Source organism: Sturnus vulgaris, chromosome 2 (genome assembly GCF_052056855.1).
Source record: "Sturnus vulgaris isolate bStuVul1 chromosome 2, bStuVul1.hap1, whole genome shotgun sequence".
Taxonomy (NCBI): Eukaryota; Metazoa; Chordata; class Aves; order Passeriformes; family Sturnidae; genus Sturnus; species Sturnus vulgaris.
The window spans coordinates 105,204,859-105,218,143 of NC_142244.1; positions in this window are offsets into that span (position 1 = coordinate 105,204,859).

A 13,285-nucleotide genomic window follows, 5' to 3' on the forward strand; every position below is an offset into this window, starting at 1 on the left:
TGACAGCCTTGGATTTGTTTATGCAGGCCAGCCCAGAGCTGGGCACATCCCCTGCTGGTTCTGGACAGGTTTCCTTGGGTGTCCAGGTGGTGTCTGGGCTGTGCTAGCACAGCTCTGTGAGAGGGAAGTGTTGCTGCTCTGTTTCCTGAGCAAGCTCATCTGGAGCCAGCCAGGTTATTTGTTCTGAGAACTAAATCGTCCTTTGTTGCTTACTGGACACGCTGTTACTTTATACAAGCAGAGCTGTTTCAGCAATTGTGGCTTTGTTCCCAGATAAAAGATTACCATGAGAAATGGACACAAAGCACAGATTGGGCACATTGGTAGGATTTCCCAGATAGGTTGCTATGCAGTTTTTGTAGTTTTCTGAATTGCATTTTCCTAGCATGAGTAGATGCTTTTTTTTTCCCCTCCTATCCATGTTAAAGGTAGATACAATAGCATTTTTTTTCTGAAGCGTGTAAGCTTTTAGGAAACTTCTGAGGTTTTTCAGTTGGTTTTGAAAATGTTATCCTTTACTGTGATTAGGTATGTTGCTCTTGTAGTCTGGAAAAACAGTCAATTATATCCTAATGTCGTCCTGGGAATGTTGTCTCATTCACTAACGTAATTTCAGGGTAAAATTTAAAAAGAAATCCTATATCTATGAGTCTCATTGCTGGTAGCTTTATAAAGAAAGCTAAATATAATTCTTCCTGTGATCGTGCCAGTTTGAACCACTAAGCAGAAGCATTCCTAAACGTCTTCAGTAGATATGTGTGCACTGAGCTCACTTACATATGTTTTAAAGTATTTTTATGATCTTTTTATGTGATCTACAAAACAAAATACAATTTAAGGTTTGATTTTAATCTTACGGTGGCAAACTGAGAGAATCCAACATTTATGAGGGCTAAGCTCATAAGTGTCTTGTGGCTAGACTAAAATTTTCCCCTTTTTTACCTCAGAGATGTGGGTCTGGTGTTTGCTTTCATACTTTTAAGGCGCTGGTGTTGTTGAAATATAATTGGATATTCTTACCAATTATGTATCATATTCTCTACATTTATGATTAGTTCTACCTCTTTTTAGTTCTTTACAAGTATATTAGTGGCTGAATACTATGTCACTGCCACTTCTGACTGTTTTGAAAACACATGGTTCTACATCTTTTTTTATTTCCCCCTCAAAAGAATCTTCCCAACTGAAAAGAAATACTTTTTTTCTTTAAATGCCATCCTTTTTATTTGCTATTGCATTGCAAAAGCTCCTGTCCTTTTATCTTTCATGGCTCTTTGAGAACATCTATTAAAATACTACCAGATATTTTCAAATTTCCCCAAACCAACTGAATTTGATTCTGTTGCCCACGCAGGCATCTGGTGTGGTCTGAGATATCGGAAGGTGTTCTTAGGTTAAAAATCTGACTTGAAAAGACCGTTTTGAAACTCATCCCCCACTTGTCTCCTTTTGCCTCCTGGTGGATGAGTCTCAGGGTTTCTAAGATCTGCACATGGGGCTTCCAGATGTGGGTGAGACCCTACTGAGATCAAAGACATTCTGGACCAGCTGCTGGATACTTGGAAAGGTACCTGAGGGCATTTTATATCACACCAGATGCTTGCACGTGGGCAACAAATCGAGCCAAACAGATTCCTTTTCTTCCTTGCATTTTTTTCTTTTTGGCTCATGAGTTGCAGTAGTCTATGAGGCTTTTTGAGGAAGTACATCTGACATAAAATTAATCTAAGCTTTCCTGTTTATTCAGAATAGTGTGATCCAGACTGTTGTATAGAAGGCTAGCAGAATTACATGCATTCTCCTCCTGCACTGACCTGAGGCCTGGAAGCAGCAGGAATTAGTGTTGCTGCCTTACCTACAGCAAGAAAAAGGAAGGCTGATATTATAAGGAAAGTCCCATCAGTCTCAATCTATGGAGGCACCAGGTAGAGAAAAGGCTATGTGAGGGGCCTGTGATCATCTCTGCCAAGTGCCACAACTGTACATTTGACTGGTTTTTAACTTGCAGGAGAAAAGAAATGAGACTTCCAGTTAAGAACGGTATAAAGACAGGGAAGGGAGTGATAGGTTTGTTCATTAATAACTCCACAGTAAGATTTTGGCTACTTTTTTTTTTCCCATTGAAACATTTCTAGAGCTGATCTGCAACTAGAACTAACAAACTTCCATCCTTGGTAGAAATACATTGGTAGTAAGATCAGAGGGGCAATAAAAGCCCGTCCTTCTAGACAGCAGTTCAGGGTGTTCAGACTTTGGAGTCTCCCTGACTGAGGATCAGGACCAATCTGACTTTCAGTTAGTCTGGATGCAAAGTCAGAACTTTTCTCCTCTGTTTTTCCACATTCCCCCTTCAGCATCAGTTAACCTTACAAATGCAATTATTAAGAAAATCAATTTTTAAAATGTTTTGCCCCTTGGCTTTGTTTTCATTCCTGCAGCTATTTGAATAACTATTAGATACTTGGCCAAACCACCTGTATCTCTATCATTGCTGCAAAATCAACAAAGATTATGAACGTGCATTATAAACCATAAATTCCTGAGTACTTGCCACTCATACCAACAAATTTCTTTTTTTTTTTTAAATGTTATTTTTTTCTTTACTTATCTTTATTAGATGCTTGAGTTTATTCCCTGGAAATGTTTTGGCGCTTGCAGCGCTAAACATGCTGCAGTGCTGAAGGAGGGAAAAAATGGGCAACTCAAAACTTGCATAGTGTGCTTTTTACAACAAAATTCACTGTTTCATTTAGTGAACCAACACAGATAAGATTATTTTGTTGTAGATTAAGGGTCTGGTTATTTTTTCAGCATTTATATCCAAAGGCAGTCCTAAGGAGAGCACTTCAGTTGTTACCCTAACTGGCCTCTGTGTACCACTGACCTCTGCAACTAAATGGAGCTGAACCAGAAGTTGGACCAGAAGTTAAAATATTACTGTCATTGTTGTGAAAACTTCAGCATATTATCAAATGGTAATTTTTCATAAAAATGCAGAAACCTGTTGTTCATTTGAGATTTTAACTGACTGGAACTGCACATTTTTTTAACCTCTTTTTTTTTTTCCATTTTGATTGAAAATACCAAAAGCCATTCTGAAGAGAACATTTTAGCTTTCACTTACAGGGTTACTTGAGGGGTTCTCTTTTAGCATGTGCAAATGATGTTGTAAAAATAAATTTAAATAAAGAAAAGCGATACTAAATGTGACACTAAATGTAGAAATCACTCTGTTCTCATATATGTGGTCATGAAATCAGACCTGTCATGTTCTGATGTAAAATAGCAAAAATAATCGAGATAATTAATGGTCATGCAAGTTTAAGAAATAATTATTTTTATTATTAATTACAAGTAAGTAAATAAACTGAAGGGGAAAGCCCCTTAAATGAGGGCACTCTTCTAGATCAAAAAAGAGCTAAAAGGCAAAATAAACCTCTTGTCTTCTGCCATGGGTTTGTGTATACACAGAGATATGATTTTGATAAGCCCTTGGTTAACTTCTGCTAGCCTGCACTAGCATCAGTTTAGATAAAAGTAAGGACTGTTAGTGCCCTTAGAAGGCTGTGAACCATACAGGCTGTAGCTGCAGTGAAGTGGCACTGTCACATCTATAAAACACAACTTGCAGTGAAGAAAAGTGGTTGAGCAGCTCTGTCTGGGCCTGGGATGTGAGGCCACCCTGCAGGACAGGAATCCATCCCACTGTGCTTCCCAGTGTGACCTGCAGCACCTGCCAGGGCCAGCCCCAGAAAGGCACCTGCAGTCCTTAGCAGGGACTTAGGACAGTAGATCTCACTAAGCTCTACCATTATGACCTTTCTTACCCTGAAGTCAACAGCCCTCCAGAACTAGCTCAGATTTTTACCCAAAATAGCCCCAAGCTCTTCTGCACATGGCCAGCCATGGCAGCAGAAGAGCTCACATACAGCGTCCAGGCTGGGGCCTGGCAACAAGATGTGCTGCTCCTCTTGTTTGAAAGGCTCATCGTAGCACTCAGTGTGGAATTTTATAATCCATCATCCCACAAAATGTAGCAGGGGTGGTTGTGTCTTTGAAAATGGTGTATGCAGGGGTGGGAGCAGGATACAGCAGATGGGGACCAGCCTGGGTACAATGCAGTGTCTGTTTGGTGAACCATTGAACAGTTTGTGTAATACTATAGGTGAGTATTAGGTCTTGGCCTACTTAAAATCTCCAGGACAGAGCCACGAAGTTTCCAGGGATGTTTTAATTTGTGTCTTGGTTGTTGGAGTTTTTTTAATCTTTGTTGTATCTGCAGATGCATACAAACCATGTAAGAATGAGATGTTTCCTTGCTGGAGAGGAATGTTAAAGAGATGCTGCCAATTTTAAGCTTTGGGGGAAAATGCTTTTATTTTAAAGAATAAAATTGCTTTAATATTTGAAAAGCTGTTCTGCTTTTCTACAGAGTTTGCTGAAACATCTTATCAATGTTTAATAAAAACATTTTAACTTTTTTCCGAGTCTAGGGAGTGTGCAGCTTGGGCCATGGAAGCTTGTGAACAAAGGAGCTTTGAAATGGCTGTCTCCTCTTCAACTGCATGAAATGTTTGACCTTGTATTAGCATCAGTTTGGTGCTGATAAAAGCTTGCTGTTGTGTTGCTGTAAAGAAAGTCAGCTGTCTTAAGAACAGCTTAACTTATTAGTCAGTTGGTCATCTGAAACCAGAGATTTTTGCTTGTGCGTCCCAGGCTTTGGAATGCTGTCCTATGAAATCTAACACTGCAGCCAAATAATTAGACCTGATACCAGGAAATTGTAGGTCCAAATTAAATGGAGTCCTTGAAGTAGACTGAATATGATATGCATGTGAAAACAGAGCTAAATTGTTCATGAGCAATAAGACTCTTATTAATATGTAAATATGAAGAACTCCTTTTTCCATCCTTGTTCACCACAGACATGGTCTGGCTACACTGACATTAGTGGGAAACATCCTGGCCCTATATGGAGGGGGGTATCAAGTGTTAAAGTGATAGCAGAATAAGGTGGCATGGCCCAAAGAACAGTGTCAGAACTACTGAAGGAGGAAAACAGTTATTTCAACCTACAGAATGAAGTAAGGGGCTTCTCTTGTAGTTAATGCATTTTGCAAAGCTCTTCACTTCTGTACTATATGACATAGCCCTATTCTTCAAGCACATCTTGTAAAAGTTAGTTTATATTGAAGCATAAGAATGGAGCAATCAAATGGAATTTGGAAGGTTCTTTTGCTTTGGGGCAGTAACAAGCTTTGAAGGCTGCTTGTGTTTACTGAACAGGCTACTGCAATGAGGGAGGAATTCAGGGACTGAACCCCACCTAGCTTGAGTCACTTGGTTTAGACATTTGGAAAGTCATCCTAGGCTCTCTCTAGGGTTAACAAAGACAGACATACCACCACAGATAAGCCATCTGAGGAGCACCAGGCTCTGGGGCTGCTTCTCAACCAAGATTCTACAGACCCAGCCTGGGTGAGCAGCCAGGGCACAGCCTGCTCCACAGCCATGTTGCAGAAGAACTACATTAATGGATAAGATTGCTCAGAGCACCTACACAAGTAGTATAGAGTCAAACAGAATAATGAGTGCTGGTTCCTACACAGCCTTATTTCCTCTTTCTTTCTTTGGTCCACAGCAAATTTATGAATAAAAAGCTTTGTGTGAATAAACACTGGTTTGGGGCTGATTATCGTACTCAAAAGGTCTTTATTCATGTGCACCACATTCCTCCAGAGAATGCTCTAGAGCATGTTCTAAAAATTTTAAGTATTGGTCTTAATCATTCACAATTTAAAAATATTTTTGTCTGGTAACACAATATCTCTTCTTATATATGTGTGTGTCTTTAAGATCACTGAAACATGATGATGAATAATTTCTTATTGCTAGGTATCTGGAGCTTACAATCTCTTCTTATTTTTTGAAGTAACAATTACAATAAAAAGAGTTTAAAAAGTAAATAATGCTTAAAAGTACTAATGATGAAGATAATGATTTAGAAATCAGCCTATCTAGAACAGGCTTAGACATAAGGCAAATGTATCCCTGAAGACAGGCATTCTCAATTACATGTGTGGCCTCTCATCATCCCTGTCCACCTCCCACACTGTACATCTCTGCTGTAGTTGTAAATAATCACTTTTTACCTTCAGAATTGCTCACTGGCCTATTCTCTGTCTTTCTGCCAAGATCAAGCTTCAAGGCTGGAAAGCCAATTAGAGCTACAACTTCCCTGTCACAGCTGACTGCCACATTCATTCACTGGAAAGGGACTTTTCACAAAGATGCAGTGACAGACAAGGGGAAAAGGTTTAAGTTGCAAATGGGCACATTTGGGTTGTGTATTAGGAAGGAATTCTTTACTGTGAGGGTGGTGAGGCACTGGAACAGGTTGTCCAGGTTGGGGATGTCTCTGGAAGTGCTCTAGGCCAGATTGGATGGGGCTTTGAGCAACCTGGTCTAGAGGGAGGTGTCCCTGTGTATGGCAGGGAGTTGGAATGAGATGATTTTTAAGGTCCCTTCCAACCCAAACCATGCTGTGATTCTGTGATTACCAGTTTGACACTGAATTCACAACCTGTATTTCTTCTACCTCCTGCCTTTCTCAGCACCTCTCCCACCTCCTCACTTTGACGTTACCTTCTCACTAACAAATCCAGAACCATACTGCAGAGTTATTAGTATCTGCCTGCCTTTATTTTGTCAGTAATATATGATTTTTAAATGAAAAAGTGATAATTTCCCAACAAGCCATTCCTATGTAGTCAGGAGGAAGCAAAGGAGGAGCATGGCATCCGTGTTTTACTCTTGATTTAGCTGGGGAATTAATTAGCAAATGTGTTTGTCAGACTTTCTGGTTTTTACATGTCTTTAAAAGAAATGACTGTGGTGATATGACTGACAAGGACTGAGTAGAGAATGATGACTCCCAACATAATTACATGTCGTTTGCCAGCTGTGGCAACTATTTGAAAGGCTGCACTTCTGGCCAGAGATTATTAGCTTATATATACCAGGTTACATACTTTCATACAATCTATTGCTTAATGCTTTATCTCCCTTGAGGGCATTACAGATATTAGGCAAAAACCTGTATTCACATTGAAGGATGATTTGCTTTAGGAAGAAAGATGTTTTTACAGTGAATAAGCATTACATACAGCATGTAAAGATCCAGCCAAGATTCTGGAAAGCAATGACTGAATCTGGGTATGTTTCTAGAATTATCAGTCTAAAGGATTTATTTTTCCAATGCAAGAGAACAGAAAATGAAGTATTTTTAGAAGAGCTAACTTGCATACCAGGACCATTGCTTACCACACGCTAACATTTGTGTTTGTATATATGACTTTGATTTACTTCCCACTGAAAGAAAAAATAAAATGGTTGGAAAAACTGAGGACAGGTGCTATTAAGGTCACTAACTATATTATCACACACAATCATACTAGTTTCCTGGACAGCTGAAATAATAGCAGCCTGGTTTAGTGCCTTGGACCACTTTCTACTGGGTAACACTAAAGCCTGCAATGCGTCTGTCATCAGAATTGACAGCACCTTAAATGTGATGCTGAGGAACTACAGCAGGTGCTGAGAAAATCTCCACATCTCCAAGGCTTGGTTTTACTTCTTGGAGAAGCACGGAGATGATGGTTTGAGTAACAGAATATTTCCACCATTAACAAACTGGACTGTTTTATAAGACCTGAAATAAACTTTCAGCTCAGCCCATGCAAAAGAGGAGCAATAATGTTTTGATGTTTTGCTGATCCCTTTTATTTTCAGTATTAGGATCATAAATTCTCTGTGTCCCTTTTTCTGATTGCAGTGTTGTGAGGACATAACTCTCTTTGGAGAGATTTGTACTGATACAAATATGGTTTGAAAGTCGTGTGTCCTGGAAAAACTGGTTTCTAGAAAAGAAATATTAGGTCTTAAACATGATCTCTGTCATGTAGTTTGAACTCCAACAGCAGCACACATTTGGAAAATTAATTCAGTCAAGAAGTCAGCAACAGTGCAGGCAGAGCAAGAAAAGCAGTTGTAAACAGCAGAGAGATCAGAAACTGATGGAATGAACATCATACAAAAGACTCAGCAGGAGGGAATGCAAATGATGGTATCAAACAGAATAAAGTATGGTTTAGGAGGAGAAGAAGGAAGAAAGAAGCACTGAGAACAAGCAGTGCTGCTTTCAGAAGAGGTTGGGCAAAAGAGCTATAGACAGAAGCAGGGCTGGAGTAGCATGCAGCAAATGAAAAACCAAGTTAGTGGAGGGGTAATATTTGGGAGAGTATTGAAGAACGAGGCATCCAGTCAGTAAAGATTTAAAGTGATGATCCCAGAAAAGAAAGAAGAGAGAATGGAACTGAGGGACAGGGAGTTGAAAGGGGGAATGGGGAGATACGACTGGGACTTGAAACTGTAGAAAGAATGTGAGCATTAAAGAGAGGTCATATAGATAGCCATTGCTTCTCCTTCATTCAGAGGTATTTTTTTTTTTTTTATTATTTCTTTATCTACTTTCTCATGCAGTACTTTTTGTATTTACATCACAGTTGCTTTACATGTTTTTAAGATTCATTATTTCAAGCAGCTTGCAATATGACCTTAGGGGAGGCTTAAGGTTTTATAGCAACCTTTTACCTACCCACCACCTCTTCTCAGGAAATTTCCAGTTCATTCCTGCCATGACTGAAATACTGCATGATAGCATCTTTGAAAGCCTTCAGAAACAGCACCAGGCCAAAAGCATCTTATTGCTTCTCAGTTAGCATTCTCTCAAAGTCAGTTTAATCCCACATATTTAGTGCTGCAAGCAAGCAATTTCAGAAAATTAAACTGGAATTTCCCTATGTGTTTATGACATGGCAGTAACGATAGATTTTTATTTGTAGTTAAATATTATCCTGCAGTGTTTACCAATTAAACATTCAAGGCACACAGGGAAAGTGATTGTGGTCTTGACCGAAAGCCAGATGAAGGGAGAAAATATCATTTATTCAGCTATGGTTTAGAATTGATAACACCAGCCCAGAGAATGATTTGTGAATAAATGTGGGCATTTCACTAATATATAGGAAATGTGAATGGTTGCTTTTAAGGGCTGGAACACTTATGAGACATTTAACTCCTAAATAGTTTATAAATAGACCTCTGTGTTGTTTTCAGCAGAAGGATATACTGTAAACGTGTTACTGGAGGTGACCATTCAGACAGACTGCACATAATCCAGGCAATGGAATATGCCATGCAGGATGGATGTCATATGAATAGAACTACTCTGGCAATAATACATGCACTATCCCTTAAAGTTGAACTCCATGAATTATTATAAAAGTAGAAGTGAGGCTTACTGACAGAAGTAAGCCTAAAGCCAATGCTACTCACAAGATATAATTTGACCAGAAATATTACCTACAAGCAGAGAACTATGGTCTCTTTCCCATCAAAATGTACCATTTACATTTTGAACAAAACACAGGGGAAAAAATTGGTTTTTAGCTTGGTATTCATGAATGAGAAAAAAAACAATAGGAAAACCATTGAATGGTTAAGTCTGGAAAAGACCTTTGAGATCATCAAGTCCAACCATCAACCTAGTGCCACCACCATGTTCAACAGTAAACCATGTCCTCCAGTGTCCTACCCACATTTTTTTTGAACACTTACAGGTATGGTGACTCCAACACTTCCCGGGCTACTTTGTTTCAATGCCTTACAATGCTTTCAGTGAAGGCATTTTTTCTAATATCCGATATAAACCACCCCTGATGCAACTCAAAACCATTTTGTCTTGTCCTGGGTACCAACCCTCAACATCCTGTCACTTGCTACTTGGGAGAGGAGACCGACCCCCACCTGGCTACAACCTCCTTTCAAATAGTTCAAGAGAGCAGTAAGGTCTCCCCAGAGACTCTTTTTCTCCAGGCTAAAAAACCTCAACTCTCTCAGATGTTCATCATTAGACTTGTGCTCCAGACCCTTCACCAGCTCTATTTCCCTTCTCTGGACTTGCTCTAACACCTCAAATAAATCTATTTGAAAATAAAGCAAGTTTGTTGCCAAGTGGTCAGTAGTCTAAACAGTCCTATATGCAATAGTAATAATGGGCTTGCTCTCTTGTCCAGAAATCAAAAAAACTTTCCAGAGTCCCTTGAGTTTACCCTGCAAAACCACAATCATGTGGCCTCATAACTAGAAGGGATCCAACAGTAGAAATGCTGACAAGAAAATATTTCCAGGGAAGAAGAATACTTAAAGAGTAAGCTGCTTACTAGTATTTCCTCTGAGCATCTTGGCTTCTTCCTACAGCTCCATTGCAGCCCCTCCCATGTGATCCCATGGGATTTGTTTCCATATTACTAAGAACAGAAAGGGGGACCAGAGGGACCCCAACATCCGTACTCAAGCCTGGTTTATGACAGGATCAGCTGTTATCTCCCAGGGCTGAGTCTTTTAATCCATCTACATAGTTTCAATGCAGGACAGTGCATGGGAAAGCAGAGCTGGGTGCTGCTTCTCCACTCCTGCAGTGCTGCAGCCAGCAAAGGCTCCACACGAAGGCTGGCTGCATGAGCTGCCCATAACACAAAGGAAAACTGGCCCCATCGACCAAAAGAGCCCTGGGCTCCCTGTGCCAGTGGCTCTCAGTGCCACAGTGTAACCATGACAGAGTGCAACAAAATCTGTGGAAAAGTTTTCTGAAAGAATGGAGTCAGGCAACTGCATAATTTGTTCCAAGAAGCCTGCATGACATATTGGTTAAGCTTTACAGCTTTGTTTGACATACCCCAAAGTGGCTGTCACATAGAAGATGTATATTGTCTTTTCCTGAGCCATTTTAATTGCAAAATCTGTTATTCAGCATTTGTTGGTCAAAAACTGAATTCATACACTTTCTAATTAGTTCCTGCACACTTTCTAAGCAAACAGTAATATTAAAGGCTGGCAATTCATACTGTTTATTGTTACATGGGGCTATGTCAGTTTGAGTATGTGAAGAAGAGAAATACAATAGTGCACAATTTAAAACAGGAATCAGGAAGAAAATATAATCCAAGAGTTATTTCAGCATTCTCAAATATCTTTTTGAATCAGTGTCTTTTGGTATTGGCAATACACCAGCTTGAGCTCTTTTAGCACAAAGAAACACAGTGTCATTGATTATGACAGATGTAGCCCTTGAAAATGGGGTAAAATAGAAAAAAGGTCAGGAAGAAGTGAGCACTCAGAACACAGCAGCTTGAATTCATCAGAGTACAAAAACAAGGCCACCATATCACTGCCTAGATCAGAAGAGAAACCTAACCAGGATTTCTAGTACCCTGCAGGTACGACAATACATTCTTTTCTTCTTACAGCTTAACCCCTGCATAGTAGCAATCCCAAAACACTGGAAGGATAGGAGCCAGACCAAACTAAATTATCCACCATTTGCTTTAGGTCATAAAAGCAACCTTTCTGTCAAGTTTTAATTGAAAAATTAAAATGTCTCCACACTAGAAATTTTAATGACATTACCTATTCACTTACGTTTTTAATTTTGCATGTCATGCTGATAAAGTTGGGATTGGGAAATGATGGGAAACAAAATAGCTACTTGCTTTTTTTCGGAATTAATGCACTCATGGAAGTAAGACCCTGAATTGATAAACTTTAAAATACAGAAAATACAATTGCATGTTATTCCATAAGATATTGAAGTCCTTAGATTACAGTACCCTGTATGAATAGCCTTCCTTCATGTAGCTGAACAATCTTTGTCTATTGAAACAACTGGCATCTTCAGTGCCTAGGCTTTGACATAACTCTCATCAAGAGAGTTTTTTGCTTCCAGTTTTGTCCAGACAGAGGAAATTAATGACCATGTGAATTCTGTATAAGAAATTCTTTGGCTCTGTCTCTTTTTCCAAGTCTGCATTTATTTTACCATTTTCAGCCCAAAAGCCAAAATAGATACAGTACTCAAAAGTCCTAGCCTTGAAAATTATCCTCAGGTGTTACCAGTAGCTGCAGGTTCTATTGGAAATCCCCTTAAAAATTTGAAAATCTTCCCTCTCAAGATTTTCACCTCTCACCCCTTTGAAGAAAACCTTTCAGATTCTGATGCTGGGAAGAAATAAACCCCACACCTACATTTGAACTTTGCATAGGGTAAGTATTCCTATCTAATTACTTTTCTGATTTTCTTGTATTTGGGGTTAATGTTGCTGGCAATAATAGTCATTACATAAGCATTGCAGCCAAAACCTCTAAGCAAACTGCACTATCTTATGAGCAACTGCTCGCTCACTGACAATATCTTTACATGTCACTCTGTGTTCATCATAAGTTCTTTCAGTTTAAAAGTAACAGAGTAAAGAAGGAAACCTAAAAAAGAAATCTAAACCAACCTGTTAAATAACTGGAGAATATATTAAAGGCTGTATAAGGAATCACTCAGATAATATAAGGCAAGTAATAAAGAACCATTATGGAAAATTTGTGCAGAATACCATATACATTATTCACAAGAGGACTTTAGAGCTACCTGATGAATTTGTATTTTTTAAAGCATCACAGCTGAAACAGTTTTTGTCTTCACGAGTGTAAAAACTAACAGAAAGAAAGTACTGTTATCACCAATTTTTTGGTGGAATAATTATTAGCAATTTAAGAATTAAAACACTGATCTCCTCACTCCTAACCTACTGCTCTAGTTTCTCTCCAAGTATCAGCTGAAACATTTTAGTAAAGACTGAGTGGCACCAGTGGGGACTAACTTCTACAATCATTTTATCTTACCTGACAAACTTCTTAGTTGCAAGGACACATCAGTTTTCTGATGCTTACAACAGGCTGTTTCAGGCTGAAAAATTTTATGTCAATTCCAAAAGGCACTTTGCTGTAATTACTGCCAATTACTACTTTATTGAGTTCTGGTGAAGTTTTGGTAACAGATTGCAATACATTATTATTGTATTACCTTGTCAGTCGAGTCAGAATTTTTATGTAAATTTGGAGGATTAACAACTAGACTTCTGTTGGTTTCTCCAAACTTGGTTTATCCATTCTAGTTCTAATTGTGAAAGTATTTAGATGAGCTATAGATCAATAACTTAGGACTATATTCTTGACTCTACATTTTGATTTACATTGCACTTAAAAAAACATACAAATTTATGATTAGATGTTACCTGACAACTTCTTAGAGGAAATGACTGAAAAACCACAAAATCTTTTGCAAAGTCCTTTCAACTTTTTCTCTATGATGTTATTCAATGCACTCAAAGATGGT